Source organism: Mytilus edulis, chromosome 3 (genome assembly GCF_963676685.1).
Source record: "Mytilus edulis chromosome 3, xbMytEdul2.2, whole genome shotgun sequence".
NCBI classification, from domain to species: Eukaryota; Metazoa; Mollusca; class Bivalvia; order Mytilida; family Mytilidae; genus Mytilus; species Mytilus edulis.
Window position 1 is genome coordinate 94,464,510 of NC_092346.1, and position 18,629 is coordinate 94,483,138.

An 18,629-nucleotide genomic window follows, 5' to 3' on the forward strand; every position below is an offset into this window, starting at 1 on the left:
CGCACGGATCTAATTGCTCGAGGATCCCTAATGTTTAAAACTTACTTAAAAGCTACATGAGATGAACAGAAATGTCGAATGAATGAATAATTTATATTCCGGAAATATCATCATATATGCTCTTTTTTGTTTTCTTTTATCTTAACTGATCATAAGAAAACAGATTTCTTCCTTTTACATGTTTACGTCTGGAGTCAAACAGTATCAATTACACGTTACGTCAATATGTCAATGAACTGTATTCAATGCCAGCTGATTTTCTTAAATTTGAAATATAAATCACTTAATTGATGCAATGCGTCGTGAATAGTTTTATGAAACACATATTTATCTTTTCCTTGATGATGTTAGTTCTGCTGCGAACATGACAAGAAAATGAAGATAGGTACTTTTCAAAATCGTTTTATGAACTAACTTGTTTCAAAACTATTTCACTTTCTTTAATGTTAACAATGTTATTCTTTAGTAACTAAAAGGCTTTTAAGGATGTATTCTTTTGACTTTTCAGTCTCGTTCAGTCTCGTTGAAATCTCGTGCTTGAATTATTTCCAAAACATTTGATACAAGTGGAAATTATCAATAAATTTTAAAAATATTATAATCAAACATAACTCTGTGAAAAAAACAATCAAGTCAGTATTTTTAGCCAAAATTTTGAGAAAATGGGTTAGGGATACAAAAAATGATTTTACAAGAATCATGTACATCCCATATCATTTTAGTCTTTTCAGATTTCAGATTTCTTAGATGTGTATTATTTCAATCATGTATAACAAAAAAGTTGAAATAATATGCATTCTATTCTTTGAAACTGAGAAAATTTACAAAAATACAAAGTTGACAGCATGGTAAATTTTAAACTGCTCTGTTGATGTGTTTATTGTTTACTCTAGATAGTAAATATCTAGTTTTTAGCCATGTATATATATGACATGTAACTCCATTTTTGCTTAGACATCATATCGAATGATAATCTTGGAAAAACAATGTTTTAAACAATTTAAAAAAAAAAACACTTTGTGTTAAAAGTCAATCTTATGAAAAATCTGAAAGCAAATCTATTCCATTTCTGGAACTAATAACAGTGTAATGGGAAGTAGTAAGTGATTATCACCAATGTTGGTAATTTAATTTGTTTTTATTCGTTCAATAGGAAGCTAACGCGGATTAAATAGGATAATAGAAAACCCGTTGTCGTATTTCTCAGGTTAAAATGGCCTCGAACAAGGTATTACATTAGACAAATTGAGAAAAGAAACTATTTCATGGAATGTCTTGTTTAGTTACTGTTAAATTGATTTGTTTTCATCTCTGATTAATTGCCCATGTTATTCAAACCTCAGTGAATCATACAAAAACCCATCGCAAATTACATTTTATTTGTTTTAAAACAATGATATAGATTCTTGTTAAAAGAGAATTATTGGAAGAAGACTTGCCTGGTATTAATCATTGTACATCATTAAGATGCTTCCTAAGTTCTGTGTCGGAGGATTTGTATTTATCTTCAATTCGTCCTTAATAAAAAGGAGTTTTGGATAAACCTTTATGAGAATAAAACCGCGAAAGCAGTATTAGGATTCTTTCGTGTTTATTACTCGTTTTTTTTTTGAGTGAAAACTGAATATGTGTGAACGACCGGTTACCGCTCCAAATTGTGTTATAAGTATGCTTTTATTCGTCTGTATCCAATAGTTTTACACTAAATATTTAAATATAGGTTCGAATAAATGTTTTGTCTTTTTTGGGAATTTCTGAAGTTATATTTCGTAGGGGTAACTTGAAAATACATCATTCGAATCGTTAACTCAATTAAGCAATGTTCCTAATGCACATTTACAATTAAAGTCGGAGCCAAATGTCTAGAAAACAAACTACAAGCATGTTTATACTGTATAATATATCGGAATATCGGAATGCAAGTGTTTATTCCACAGGATTTAAGTGTATTGACGTTATAATATTCTATCAGAAGCAAGACAAAACGCACCCTCGATAAATAATGACATTTTTCTTCATTAAGATGTTTATCATTACCCATAAAAACTTTTAAATCATGGATTGGTTCACTGTTTTGTAGTCAAACATTCAAAGCATGAAGGATGAAAATACAAAATGTAGACAAAAACGAATACTTTTAACACTAAACTCACAATTCTGATATCTAATACAGTCATGAAAATATGGTCGCACAACACATATAGTACATGCAAATTTCTCTGTATCGTCTTTTTGAGCCCATGTAAAATACTTGTTGCAGCTAAATACTCGACAATATACTTATTTTCTGCACATGAACTGCAGACTAAGAAAATATGTATATCATGGTCTATGGTAATTTCTATATATGTTAATTTGAGTTAATTGGTGAACATGAATTTAAAAGCTAATGCTGCGTTAATTCCCTAAGGGTAAACACCTTCCATAGATGCTTACCAAAACATATTCAAAACCAATTTGGATAATCGAGTTTTATATATTGCTTTTCATAAATAATATATGAATCATTGACATATTATGTTTTAGATTTTTAGACAAATAGCCGGGTTACTAACAGTTCGTTAATGTAAATTAACGTATATGGCTGTTTAAACGAATATAGAACTTATATCCCACCTACAGCCTAATATCAGATTTGTTTTAAATGACCTTCAGATACAAACAGTCAGTAGTTGTATGTAGTTGTAAACACATCCAATCATATCATTAATAAAAAGCAATGCCAGATAATTACGTGAAATGAAGTTCCAGGAATTTAAAGTTAAGCTTTCTGTTAAAAAATCAGTTTGATGAAAGATAGTACATTCTACTAAAATGCTAGTAGCAATAATCATGCGACTTTGAAATAATCAACACCGATTTTGAAAATAATTAATATGATTATTTTAAGAAAATGATGTTATTTAACCGATCCGAACTCAGTAAACGAAATAAAAAAAAAAACTTGAAACAATGAGTGACATCAAAGTAAAATCGTGCCAACCGAAGAACTGTACATAGATTTAAGAAACCTCAGTTTGAAAATGAAACAATGGTTGTAGCAAGGTTATATCTTTGAAATTACAGCAAGATTCCTAAATGCGAAAAATTTGATCCATGTTTCTTGTTCTTGTAATTGAATTTCTACGACATTTTAATTAAAACAAATGCAATAAGTCTGTTTTGTTGACTATAATGTGACTACTCCTTTGTAATTTTTAAGTCTTCACTTTTATAAAAGGACAATATGTAAGACTCATGTTCCACGTAAGCTGTCTAAAGTCATTATTTCAGGTATTGTATTCCTGGTTTTAAATTCTCACCACGTCTGCATAAGTATGTATTCAATTGAAAAAATTTAAGTCTCAACGGAAAACAAGCTAATGAATTTGAAAAAGGGATAAAATTTGAAAATGTATGATCTTTACCATTGAATCAATTTATAATTACATTTATACATGAACGTTGCTGACATTAAATTTTGTTTTTGTTTTTTAAGCAAGTGCTCTTAAGGTAAAGCTAGCAATACAATTGTAATGTGAATTTTATTCAAATCCATATTTAGATTTAAGAGGTATATAAGATGCAGGTTACAAGAGGAAGTATGTCCAAGGAAGCTATAAAACCAAGAGTTCCAAATGGTGAAGTTGAAATCATCCCTTCGTAAATTTTACGGACGCCATCACGAGTTGGTTGACCGTTATGGAATAACCGTTTCACAAATGATATCGGATATGTTCCTTACGTCGTAACTACAATCTCCTCCCCTTTCATGAATGTGACCTACCGAATTAGACTATTTACCGGATTTGTAATCACATAAGCAACACGACGGGTGCCATATGTGGAGCAGGATCTGCTTACCCTTCCGGAGCACATGAGATCACCCCTAGTTTTTGGTGGGGTTCGTGCTGTTTATTCTTTAGTTTTCTATGTTGTGTCATGTGTACTATTGTTTTTCTGTTTGTCTTTTTCATTTTTAGCCATGGCGTTGTTAGTTTGCTTTATATTTATGAGTTTGACTGTCCCTTTGGTATCTTTCGTACCTCTTTTAGTTAGACAAATGACACATTTTGAATAAAACATGTGTATTTATCCAAACAACTACGTTGGAAGATACTGAGAGTTTTCATTATAAGATACTGATAGTTTTCATTATAAGATACTGATAGTTTTCATTATAAGATACTGATAGTTTTCATTATAAGATACTGATAGTTTTCATTATAAGATACTGATAGTTTTCAGTGTATGGTAATGATTTTTATTGTTGTAGTTGAGTGTTTCTGTTGTTCTGATGTTTTCATTTTAATCATTATAGTAAATGTGTTTCCTTCGTTTTTAGATTGTTATTCGAATAATTTTTGCTTAAAATATCATGACTATTGAACAGGGGTATACCAATATTGCCTAAATATTCGTTGGCTGATTGACATCAAGTAGGAAGTATGTCAATTTAGGATCAAAATATTTCTGTACTGAGACATCATTCAGAGGAAAATAGTTATATTGCTATATGTACATGTAGATTCAAATGTATTAAAATATTTTACTAAAATACCATTCAACTCTGTCCACATGTATTTCGTCACTGAACGAAATATTTTTTCCTTTTGCTTCTCAAAGCTGAAATGCATTCAACTCTTTAGCTTGACTAGAACTGGTTGAACTAATTACACTCCCATAAATACTATGATCATGCCAGTAATAATAATACGGCATAACCTTTGTCTGTCTGTGGTCTCTTTTTCTCCCTCTACAAAAACAAACAAGATTTATATGCTTGCATGCCACAAAAAGGGGATTACATGTATCAATATACTCAAACTTTTCGGGATAAAACAAATCCTATCAATATTTTAATAAATATAATTTCTTAATTGGAATTTAAGCCCTCGTCATCATCCTTTTTCCTTTCAATTTCTTATCCTTCTTTTTTAACCAACTTCAAATATTTTACTATTTTTCAAATTGAGGTAAATCATTCTTAATATACATGTACATTGTTAGTTCGTTTTTTATGAACGTATATGAAACGTAAGGTCTAACATCATGTCGTTATTAATTATATATATTTTGGCTTTGCACAGGGGCAGGATTTCCTAAGGCTTTTAATGGTGTCTTTAAACTGTGGTTTTTAAAATATTTCACATGTTGTCAAGTCTTGATCTTAGAAAGCTGATTACACGGGTTTTGAAAAATACCTTGATTTATATTTGAGATTGTTGATTCCCAGTATAATGCATTTACTTGTTAACTCACTAATTTACACGTCTGGTATATTTAATCATAATCCTGGAATCTATTGACTTTCTATCTTCTCTAAAATCCAGTGTTTGTGTTGTTTGCCTTGAACTGCTGGTTTTAAACAATAGAGCTGAATAAATATGTATATTTGAATAGTTTTCTCTGATACTTTAAACAGGTCGGGAACACTACCTTATATGGCAATGCATAAATAAGCATATTTATGTTCTCGCACATGTAATTGCTCATTTACGGGTGACGCAATTTATTTTTACCTGAGTCTTTTTACAAATCCACTTAATGAGCAACAAATTGTTTGATTGTAATCTACTACGTGATTACAATCAAACAAGAACACGTGTAATTTACTGAAACACATTTTTTCGTGCAATGCAATGCTTAAGCTATAATATAATTTACCGTACAAAATTGAGAATGGAAATGGGAAATGAGTCAAAGAGACAACAACCCAACCATAGAGCAGACAACAGCCGAAGGCAACCAATGGGGGTTCAATACAGAGATAATCTCCAAACCCGGAGGAGTCCTTTAGCTGGCACAAATATGTATACTAGTTCATTGACAATGGACGTCATACTAAACTCCGAATTATACACAAGAAACTAAGATTAAAATCAGTCAAGACTATTTAAGGTCAGAGGCTCCTTTTGTTTTGTTTTGTCCTTTTGTTTGGGACAGCCACAAATATGCAGCGAGGTTGAACATGTTTTTGAGATCTCAACCCTCCACCTATACATCTATCCAATGTAGTAAAAAAAAAACACACAGCAATATACACAGTTAAACAAAGGACTGCTAGCAGCTACTTACATGCCAGCTCCAGACCTCAATTACAGCCGATTTCATTGAGTGTGTAATGAAAGGTAGAATCCTTGGTTAGCTTGCTTGTTAGCTGAGTCGTAAAGTCGATATTATGTAAGGTATACTACCCTCCTTTTGAATTAGTCTAGACTTATAGACATGTAATTTGGCTATAATCGGACTTGTCTACTCTTAAAGGATGGCAGTTTACCTAACCTGCAATCGACTGCACACTGATTGAAAGATCATGTCTTCATCACTCGAATATCAAGCACAATTCCTACCCACTTTTATAACACTTATTTTAACATAATGAATATTATGATGTTCTTACTTATAGTTCAGGTCCTGATAAAAAATTTACACATTCAGTACCGATAGACGTGTTTCTGTGTCAGTTTTCTTGTTTTCGAGGCAGAAATGTTTTTTAATGACATTGTACATGTTTAAAGAGCTCAAAATATTTACGTTCTGGAAAGTAGTCATTTCATCTGAAATTTCACTGTTTCACGCCGTGAAATTAGTGCACAGGTACAATACCTAACTATGGAACAAACCTGTTCAACTACTTTTACAAGGCGAAAAAGAAAGTCGAATTGTGAAGCCCTTAAACAATACATTTTTAATCTGAGCATGCAAATTGAAGATTATGTCATATATATTTCAATAAATATATTCGCACAACAAAAACATTAATTTTGAGAATCCTAAACACTGTATCAGTTTTCACTTTTTCCACTAATTCCACGTGTTTTCAAGTGATAGTAAACTCGTAGTAGCCCACAATGCAATGTAGTTCATTGAGTCGATTGGTCAGTAATATTTGATTTTGTTCCGAAGTTCATACTAAAAAAAAATCGTCCGCTTTCCGGACGACAAACTCGTTCACCTTTCCAATCCTATAACCACAAGCAATCATATCAGAAAATGATTTTTCTATATTTGTAATATTTCTTATGAACAAGAATTGTGCAGGATAATTTAGTACGCCAGACGCGGGTTTCGTCTACATAAGACTCATCAGTGACGCTCATATCAAAATATTTATAAAGCCAAACAATTACAAAGTTAAAAAGCATTGCGGATCTAAAATTCCAAAAAGTTGTGCCAAATACGGCTTAGGAAATCTATGCCTGAAATAAAAAAAATCCTTAGTTTTTCGAAAACTTTTGTTAACAGGCAATTTATAAAAAAAAATGACCACATTATTGATATTCATGTCAACACCGAAGTGTTGACTACTGGGCTGGTGATACCCTCGGGGACGAAACGTCCACCAGCAGTGGCATCGACCCAGTGGTGTAAATAGTTATCAAAGGTACCAGGATTATAATTTAGTACGCCAGACGCGCGTTTCGTCTACATAAGACTCATCAGTGACGCTCATATCAAAATATTTATAAAGCCAAACAATTACAAAGTTGAAGAGCATTGAGGATCTAAAATTCCAAAAAGTTGTGCCAAATACGGCTTAGGAAATCTATGCCTGAAATAAAAAAATCCTTAGTTTTTCGAAAAATTTAAACTTTTGTTAACAGGCAATTTATAAAAAAAATGACCACATTATTGATATTCATGTCAACACCGAAGTGTTGACTACTCGGCTGGTGATACCCTCGGAGACTCAACGTCCACCAGCAGTGGCATCGACCCAGTGGTGTAAATAGTTATCAAAGGTACCAGGATTATAATTTAGTACGCCAGACGCGCGTTTCGATTACATAAGACTCATCAGTGACGCTCATATCAAAATATTTATAAAGCCAAACAATTACAAAGTTGAAGAGCATTGAGGATCAAAAATTCCAAAAAGTTGTGCCAAATACGGCTAAGGAAATCTATGCCTGGAATAAAAAAATCCTTAGTTTTTCGAAAAATTTAAACTTTTGTTAACAGGCAATTTATAAAAAAAATTACCACATTATTGATATTCATGTCAACACCGAAGTGTTGACTACTGGGCTGGTGATACCCTCGGGGACGAAACGTCCACCAGCAGTGGCATCGACCCAGTGGTGTAAATAGTTATCAAAGGTACCAGGATTATAATTTAGTACGCCAGACGCGCGTTTCGTCTACATAAGACTCATCAGTGACGCTCATATCAAAATATTTATAAAGCCAAACAATTACAAAGTTGAAGAGCATTGAGGATCTAAAATTCCAAAAAGTTGTGCCAAATACGGCTTAGGAAATCTATGCCTGAAATAAAAAAATCCTTAGTTTTTCGAAAAATTTAAACTTTTGTTAACAGGCAATTTATAAAAAAAATGACCACATTATTGATATTCATGTCAACACCGAAGTGTTGACTACTGGGCTGGTGATACCCTCGGGGACGAAACGTCCACCAGCAGTGGCATCGACCCAGTGGTGTAAATAGTTATCAAAGGTACCAGGATTATAATTTAGTACGCCAGACGCGCGTTTCGTCTACATAAGACTCATCAGTGACGCTCATATCAAAATATTTATATTGCCAAACAATTACAAAGTTATTGATATTCATTATTGATATTCATGTCAACACCGAAGTGTTGACTACTGGGCTGGTGATACCCTCGGGTACGAGGGTATCAAATTGAATTTTACCGGTTTTACTCGATAATAAATGTTTTGACATAGTCCCCACATTCAAAGTGTAATTTGTCAACCTCAACGTCGAGAATATACCTGTTCGTAACATGTATTATAACTAAGATCAGCTGAACGTATTTTTGTAAGTTTATAATTTTTAAACGGTTGAGGTGACATTATGTAAGGCTATATCCTGACTGGTAATCTTTTTAGAGTATATGAACTTACCATGTTGAGCACAACAACATGTCGGGTGTTTTGACTGAATGTTTGAACAGTAATTTTGTGGTACTTGAACTAGTATACATCACTCTTGCTGTTTTGGTACAGGGAATTTCTCCTGTAGATAAACTCATCATAGATACCAGGACTAAATTTTGTATATACGCCAGACGCTCGTTTCGTCTACAAAAGACTCATCAGTGACGCTCGAATCCAAAAAAGTTAAATAGGCCAAATAAAGTACGAGGTTGAAGAGCATTAAGGACCAAAATTCCTAAAAGTAATGCCAAATACAGATAAGGTAATCTATGACTGAAGTAGAAAAGCCTTAGTTTTTCAAAAAATCAAAATTTTGTCAACAGTTAATTTATAAATATAACCATATCAATGATAATTCATGTCAGCACAAAAAGTGCTGACTACTGGGCTGGTGATACCCTCGGGGAAATAAATCTCCTACAGCAGTGGCATCGACCCAGTGGTAAAAAAACTCAACATAGATACCAGAACTAAATTTTGTATATACGCCAGACGTGCGTTTCGTCTATAAAAGACTCATCAGTGACGCTCGAATCCAAGAAAGTTAAAAAGGCCAAATAAAGTACGAGGTTGAAGAGCGTTTAGGACCAAAATTCCTACAAATTATGCCTAATACAGCTAAGGTAGTCTATGCCTGAGGTAGAAAAGCCTTAATTTTTCAAAAATTCAAAATTTTGTAAACAGTTTATTTTTAAATATAACCATATCAATGATTATTCATGTAAGCACAAAACGTGCTGACTACTGGGCTGGTGATACCTTCGGGGGAAATAGGTGATCATGTAATAAGACAGTTTGTTCCTATCCTAATGATTTGCTTAAATCTATCAAGTTTCCTCTTTTAATTTTTTCTTTCTTAGTATTAATATACACAGTTCTTATGGAATTTCTATATTTCAATTCAGAATCAGAAGAAGAAGAAGAAGCAGAAGAAGAACAAGAACAAGAATAACAAGAATAACAAGAAGAACAAGAAGAACAAGAACAAGAACAAGAACAAGAACAAGAAAAACATGTTTTAAAATACAAAATAATCAAGCCAGCCAAATAGGCTTCTGATGCATTTTCTCTGATGAGAAAAGTCTATTCTGAATCATGAATCTGCATATGGTTAATGCGAATGAAATACTTCAAATATTTTTTATAGTTCACCGATTTAATGTATCTATGTCCCAATAGTTATCAAAAGTACCAGGATTATAATTTTATACGCCAGACGCGCGTTTCGTCTACATAAGACTCATCAGTGACGCTCAGATCAAAATAGTTAAAAAGCCAAATAAATACAAAGTTGGAGAACATTGAGGATCCAAAATTCCAAAAAGTTGTGCCAAATACGGCTAAGGTAATCTACTCCTTGGGTAAGAAAATCCTTAGTATTTCGAAAAATTCAAAGTTTTGTAAACAGAAAATTTATAAAAATGACCATATAATTGATATTCATGTCAACACCGAAGTGCTGACTACCGGGCTGGTGATACCCTCGTGGACGAAACGTCCACCAGCAGTGGCATCGACCCAGTGGTGTAAATAGTTATAAAAAGTACCAGGATTATAATTTTATACGCCAGACGCGCGTTTCGTCTACATAAGACTCATCAGTGACGCTCAGATCAAAATAGTAAATAAGCCAAAAAAATACAAAGTTGAAGAGCATTGAGGATCCAAAATTCCAAAAAGTTGTGCCAAATACGGCTAAGGTAATCTACTCCTGGGGTAAGAAAATCCTTAGTATTTCGAAAAATTCAAAGTTTTGTAAACAGAAAATTTATAAAAATGACCATATAATTGATATTCATGTCAACACCGAAGTGCTGACTACTGGGCTGGTGATACCCTCGGGGACGAAACGTCCACCAGCAGTGGCATCGACCCAGTGGTGTAAATAGTTATCAAAAGTACCAGGATTATAATTTTATACCAACTCACGGAAGAATTGTTTTCGCTTTCGTATAATTCATGATATCAAAATAACTGCCTGATTTATCATTTACCAATTGGGTCATAATCTCATTTTTTAAATTTTCACTCAAGTTGTCAAAATCTGCGAGTGAGTCATTTGAATTAAAGTGTAGTACGTAACATATATGTTAAAATCACGTAAATCGATAAGCAAGAGATAAAGTAACAACCTGAAGTTGAATGAGTCACATGAACTTAAAGGGATCGAGAGCAGATGCGTCGACAGGGTGCGCGTTTTCCTCTATGCATGCGTCACCAGTCAAACAAATGCATACTTAGTAAAATATCCCAATCCGGAATAGAAGACAGACTGTTAAACTACAGCTCAGACTACTTTGAAAGTTTGTGCAGTATGAACAAGCACTATTGTACGTATTTATTGAGATATCTAAACGCCATGGGAAAGAGTAGAGGGTATCTGGTGAGAAATAGAAAGGTAACCATTGGATATTTAAAATTATCACATTTGTCATGATATAAACTAGGTTTGAATCGTCCATTTGTTTCAAAATTGAGGAAAAGATCAAGATATGAAGTAGACTTTCTGCTTTCGGTAGATCCTTAATCTACCGTTTACTAAGATTTATGATAAAGTGAATAAATACTATGAGAACTAGGAATGATTGCCAAGGAGACAAATTCTACAGGGGACTAAATGACATAGAATTTAAACAATTATGTAACTTATCGTAAGGCCATTGACAATGATCTAAACCCAAATTGTATTAGTACCTATATGACAAATATAAAAAAAAGTTTTAAAAAAAAATCTTTGCAAGCTGCTTTTAATTTTGTCGTTCGGACTGTTCTGTATAATTCGGTTTCATGTCAGATCAGAATCAAGTCAGTTGAAGTATGAGACACTTATACTGTCCTCCCTTGGTAGATATTTGACCATTGGTTGCCACATATTATTTAATGGGGTTATTACTGAAGTGAAAGTTGATGATTAAACCAATTATCCTACACTACATTGTCCGCAGTGTAATCATCGAGTTTAAGTACCAGACTTCTATGAACATATACAAAATGGTGTTTTACACAAAAATGGTAAGTCAGGTACATACACTGACATACTAGTGAACTTTACCGCGTAAAAGCATGTTCCTTCAAAGTACATCGTACCGTCAAACCTTTCCTTTATTTATGTCTGCTGCGTCAATCAGCTTTTGAAACAATTAAGCTGCAGCGGAAGCATCTGCGTTGTTTTATTTTCCTGCAAACTGAAGATTTGAGAATATAGTAACAGTTCATCATTATTTGTAGTAATTTGTCATTTGTTTTCCAATTAACGAGGAAATAAATAACCATGTGTTATCTAAACCTACGCACAAGTTCTTTCAGTAATTGTTTTAATAACAAACTAATAAACAAAAAAGCACATATGATAGAACGTAATAAATACGTACTGCTGGAAACAGGAACAAACATTCATGAAAGGGTTCTGAATGTTTCACAGTGAGCATATACATGTATCTCATATCCGAATCAGTGCTTTGATAGAAACACATAAGCAAAGACTGTAAACCCTGGTAAAACATGAAACTAATTACACTAATAGATAAGGACTGTTTCTTAATTTGGCTTCAAAAAGCAGTTGCAGAAAAAAAAGGAAATATAAGTTGTGAACGGTATGGCAAAAAAACGATAGGCGAAAGAAAAGACAAACAGGTTGACGAGACATTTCATAGAAAACAATGATAAAAAAACAAGATGCCAATCAAAAACTTGGAGTTATCAGAGATGCTCCGGATGTGAAAGCAGATTATTATTCACAAGCGGAAAATATTGTTCAGTACACATATAATCACGTCGGTAACGTATTAAGCAGACAGCAAAGGTTATGATACTGAATTTGCAAAAGCTTGACAACTGGCACAAAAAAATGTTATGAACCTTCTAAAAGACAAAAGGAAGAGGCACCTTCAAAATTCTTTAACTTTACTTTCATATACTGATGATATCTTATAACAAGATAACCAATATTACAGTCAGAACTTGCATCTCAAATATCCCAGTGAACCTGCAATTAAGGATACTAATAATACTAGAAGGACTGCTTCATACCTATATCTTTACCTAAATATGTACATATATGACATACCCACTGTTCCGTCATATGGTGTTTACATATCACAATTAAAACGTTATGCTCGTGTATATTAACAATATACGGACTTTATATACATGAGTGTGTTCTTTATGAAGAAACTACTCCAACAGAGTTTTGGGAAAGACAGATTTTAAAATTACACTCCGTAAATTTTATGATCACCATTTCAAATTTGTTGATCTTTGTGTCTGTGTCTAGAATAACTCAGACATTTTTAACACATCTTACTTATACTGTGGTTTAACATCATTATCGTCTGTCTGCCAAGTATCAAATGTCACCTATTCCCGGATAGGACTGTTTTGTTAAATGTGAATCTGCATTACTAAACGACATTTCTCGGTATTTATACATAAAAAATACATGTATTTATATATGGTATTTCTTTTGTGGGTTCTGTTCGATATTGTAGTATGTCTTATCGTTTTTGGTTTTCATATGTTTCTGTACATTTCACATATTTGTTTTATTTGTCAGTATAGTCGACTAATTTTTGATTTTCCCCTGATAAAGCATTGTGTTAGTCCAAATATTTATGACGTCGTCACAACATCAATTTATTTAGTTATGTGCCCTTGAGTATGGAGGTTTGAAAATTTTCAGAGCAGCGAAAAACGAGAGAACATCTATATTATGAAGTATTCCTTGTCAAATTATTAATGAATTGAATTGAACATTTATTATATGAGATATCTGTATGCTGAATTCCGTCATCAACAACTTCTGGAAGTGTGTATTTGAAGATATTGAACATCAATCAAAGTGAGTTGATTTAGTAATGAGCAACATGGCCGACCTAGTAAACAAAGATAAACAATCAAAGTTAGATAAATTTATCAACACAACACCTAAGTCTAGAGCTAAACGTGATCAACCAGCTAGTAGTCCTGACTTATCTTCTCCTTCTTCGCAACAGGTCGAAAAACAAGCCAAGCTAAAAGACTTGGAAACATCCCCAAGTCATGATGATAATCATATTCCACTTGTTGAACACATTCTTGCAAAATCCATAGAAAATGAAACAGTATTTAAACTATCAGAAGTGGTTTGTGCTACATTAAACAACCAAGCATTCATCAATACAATAATTCCTATGATAGCAGAAAAAAATCATGGATCAAGTGAAGCCCAAAATAATAGAAACCATATATTGACACTATTACCCAAAACAAAGATGCTCTGATACTGCAAGAGGCAGAAATGAAAAAACAAAGCGACGAAATAAAATCCTTAAAATCCAAGCTAGTTAAGGTAGAATCTAGAATAGAGGAACAAGAGCAATATTCCAGGAGAACAAGTTTAAGGTTCCATAATGTTCCTGTACCAACCGATAATAACGGTGCAGTCATAACACCAATTGATACAGATGATCTTGTTTTACGTATTTGTAACAAAAAGCTCAAAGTCAAACTGAATATTTTCGACATAGGTCGATCCCATCCCATTGGTGAAATGAAAGACGGAAAGATCTCCATCATCGTAAGATTCCTTTCTTATCGTCAGCGTAACATGGTCTTCAGCAATAAGAAGCAACTTAAAAACAACCCCGACAAGATTTTTATAGCTGAGAACCTAACTAAACACAGATATGATCTGATAAACAGACTAAATACTCTGCGTACCAAAGACAAGATACATTCATTCTGGACACATGACGGCACAATACTTGTTAAGAAAACTGATGTATCCAGCCCGAAAAAGATAAAATCTAGACAAGACATATATAAACTCGGTGGGGAAGTCCTTGAGGGTGATAGCCAAGATGAGGATTAGACATTCCGTTTGCACCAAGTTTAATATTCTTGTACTGATAAATTACGTATAATATTGGGTTGTATTTAGCAAATTCATACGAATGTGTCTATTATTATTTTTCTTGCCGTTTTGAACTGTATTATCCTGTGTTTTGTTATTGTTATTATATGACATAGCACGTGGTTCTGTTTACATACACTGTTGAGTGTGTAAATACTGTGGTAAATGTATGAGTAGAGTTCTGAGTTTCAAAACCTATATACAAATTATTTTGTGTTGTTTAAATAACATTCAAGTGTCATGCTTACTCTAGCGTGATTAGTAGTAAATAACATATGGCCTTAATATCAAACCTAATTAGACTCCGCCTCTTATTCATTTATCGATACTAGTAGTTGAAAATACAATAATTTTTGTTTTTGTTCTTTGTATCTGAACATCAGTAATACATATATAACTTTTGTTTATCTCTTCAATAGAAATGATATTTATCAGATTATTATAAACTTCTCTCGTTCAATTTCGCAATCACCACCCCCCTTTTTTTTCAATGTGTTCAACTTTTACGTGGTTATACCTCAATTTGTACATAATTGCTACAGCATGTAATGCCGTTGAAAAACTCAATTTTGATCATTCGAAGTGCTATTGTTTGTATTCTTTAAATGTATTTTTAATATTTGAATACTTTGTATTCGACAATGGGTAGTGATATTGTTGCACACAGAATATCAATAGGACTGTTTTATTGCAAACTGAGCTCTGGTTGTGTAAAAACAGTTATTAAACATACTGTTAGTTTTAATGATGTACTTTTTGAAATATGTGTAAATTTGGAGAAATGTAAGTTGTGGATACTAAGTAAATACAAATCATATTCTGATATTGTATCATTTTATATGTTGTTATATAGCTTATTGTTAATATGTGGCGATATAGAAAGTAATCCTGGTCCAGGAGGCACACCAGACCCGCCCGAAAAAACATTGTCAATTTTCCACGGTAATATTAGAAGCTTAAGAAACAAACTAAATTATATTACTGACATAATTGAAGATTTCGATATAGTATTTTTTACCGAATCACATTTAGATGTTAACGTTACTGATTTCGATATATCATTATTTGGTTTTGAGACACCAGTTCGAAAAGACCGGAATGCCAACGGCGGGGGCATAATTATGTATTATAAAAGTTTAATTAATATTGTTCGTCGTGTTGATTTAGAACATGATGAAGTTGAAAGTATGTGGTTCGAATTAAAAACGAAACTTCGATCAATACTGATTAATATTAATTATAGATCAGAGCGACAGTCTTCAGTTTGTTTCTGGCAATATTTTGATATGATGTTGAAAAGGGTCTTAGATGAAAATAATAGTATAATTTGTTTGGGTGATCTGAACAAAAATTTCATGTCAGATATATCGTCAAATATAAGAGATATTGTTTTCATTAACGGCCTCATTAACATTATAGATAAGCCGACGCACTTTGATACACGTACAGGTAACACTTCGTTGCTTGATCCTATTTTAGTGACAGATTCAATACCGGTTGTCGATAAAGACACGGTACCTATTGATAGAGAGATCAGTGATCACGATGGAACATATGTCACAATTAATTGCGGATTTACAAGTAGTCGTACTTATAAGCGGAAGATTTGGGATTATAAAAATGGGGATTTTGACCTCATGAATCAAAAGGTATCAAGGACCAGTTGGGGGCATTTGATTTCTGACGCAGATAACATGAATGTTGCTTGCACTAATTTCACTAATTCACTCCTTGACATAGCATCAGAGTGTATACCTACACGAGAAGTTGTAGTGCGATGTGATGACAAAATTTGGTATAATTCTAACTTGCGTCGTGAAATGCGCAAGCGCGACAGATTTCGTAAAGTATTTCTACGCTTGAAAACATCTTTCGCTGAACTTAAGTTTAAACAACAGCGAAACAAAGTAAATAACATGAAAAAACAGGCTAAAAAACACTTTTACGCCAGTTTAAATGAAAATTTAGATGAAATCAAACAAGCGAATCCGAAACAGTATTGGAAGATTATTAATATGCACATTAAAAGCGACAGGCCTGTTCGTGACGTACCACCTTTGAAGGATCCGAATCAAAATTATAATTTGGCATATGAGAGCTCTGAAAAGTCTGAAATTTTGAATAAATATTTCTGTTCTATAGCTAATTTTGAGAATCCAGATAAGGATTTACCGGCCTTTAACGATCGTTGTGCTGATTTCCTGTCATCGATTGTAGTTGGTGAACAAGACGTGCACGATATGATTTCCACACTTGATGTTGATAAAGCGGTGGGGCCTGATATTATAAGCAACAGAATGTTACTTGCTGTCAGAAATCAAATTTCAAAACCATTATGTTTATTATTCAATAGGTCATTACGGGATAAAATATTCCCAAACCAGTGGAAAATTGCACATGTTATTTCATTATTTAAAAGTGGTGATAAATCTTTGCCCTCAAATTATAGACCTGTCTCTTTATTATCTTGTGTGAGCAAACTTCTGGAAAAAATAGTTTTTAAAAATATTTTTAATCATTTGCATTCACATAAGCTATTATACAAGTTTCAATCAGGATTCATTCCTGGATATTCTACTACCCATCAATTGATTGAGTTGTATAACCATATTATAAAGTCACTAAACGACAAACAACTTACTAGTATAACATTTGTGGACATAAGTAAAGCTTTTGATACAGTTTGGATCAAAGGTCTTTTATATAAGCTCGAAAAATATGGCATTAAAGGGGATTTATTATGTTGGTTGAAAAGTTACTTATCGGGACGGTCACAAAAAGTGGTTATGAAAGATTCACTATCCACATTGGGCTGTTTAAGAGCTGGTGTGCCCCAGGGGTCGGTACTTGGTCCATTATTATTTTTGATTTACATAAATGACATTGCAGATGATCTAAGTGGGTTCAGTAGACTTTTTGCTGATGACACATCTATTGGCCATACTGCACCCGATGTTACAAGTCTCAGCACTTTAATAAATACTGATTTAGATAATTTGCAAAATTGGTCTGAAAAGTGGATGCTAAAATTTAATCCTAATAAAACAGATATCATGATTTTTAATACTAGGAATATGCAGAACGTCCTTACTTTTGATTTTGGTGGAGTCTCAATAGCTCCTGTAGATACACATAAACATTTAGGTATTATTTTTAGTAGTGACTGTAAATGGAATAAACATGTTGATAAACTGATAGAGAAGACGTCAAAACAAGTAAATGTACTGAGGAAACTAAAATTTAGACTAAAAAGGGAATATCTTGAAAAGATTTATATGATTTTTATTCGTCCTATTTTGGAATATTCATCTGAAGTCTGGGACAACTGTGGGCAAATTAATTCCGAAAGGTTAGAAAAGATTCAGATTGAAGCTGCACGTATAGTTACCGGCTTACCATGTTATGCTAGTATCAACTCTATTTATAGAGAGACGGGATGGGAGAAATTAAGTGTCAGAAGGGAAGTTAAAAAACTGACCATGTTTTATAAAATTGTAAATAACCAAACACCGGATTATTTACAAGTATTGGTTCCTCCGTATGTATCAGATACTAATAATTATAACCTGCGAAATAGACATAACATTAATATACCATTGAATCGTCTATCAGTTTATCAACAGTCTTTTTTTCCATCTTCTATTACATTGTGGAATGAATTAGATTTGAATATTCGTCAAATTCCTACTTTCTCTTCCTTCAAGTTACAATTGCAACAACTGTATTTTCATAATGTAAAACCTCCTAGGTACTATTTTTATGGAGATAGACTGCTATCTATATTACATGCAAGGCTACGCAACAAGTGCAGTGCACTTAGCGCAGATTTAAACAAGGCCAATTTAGTACATGA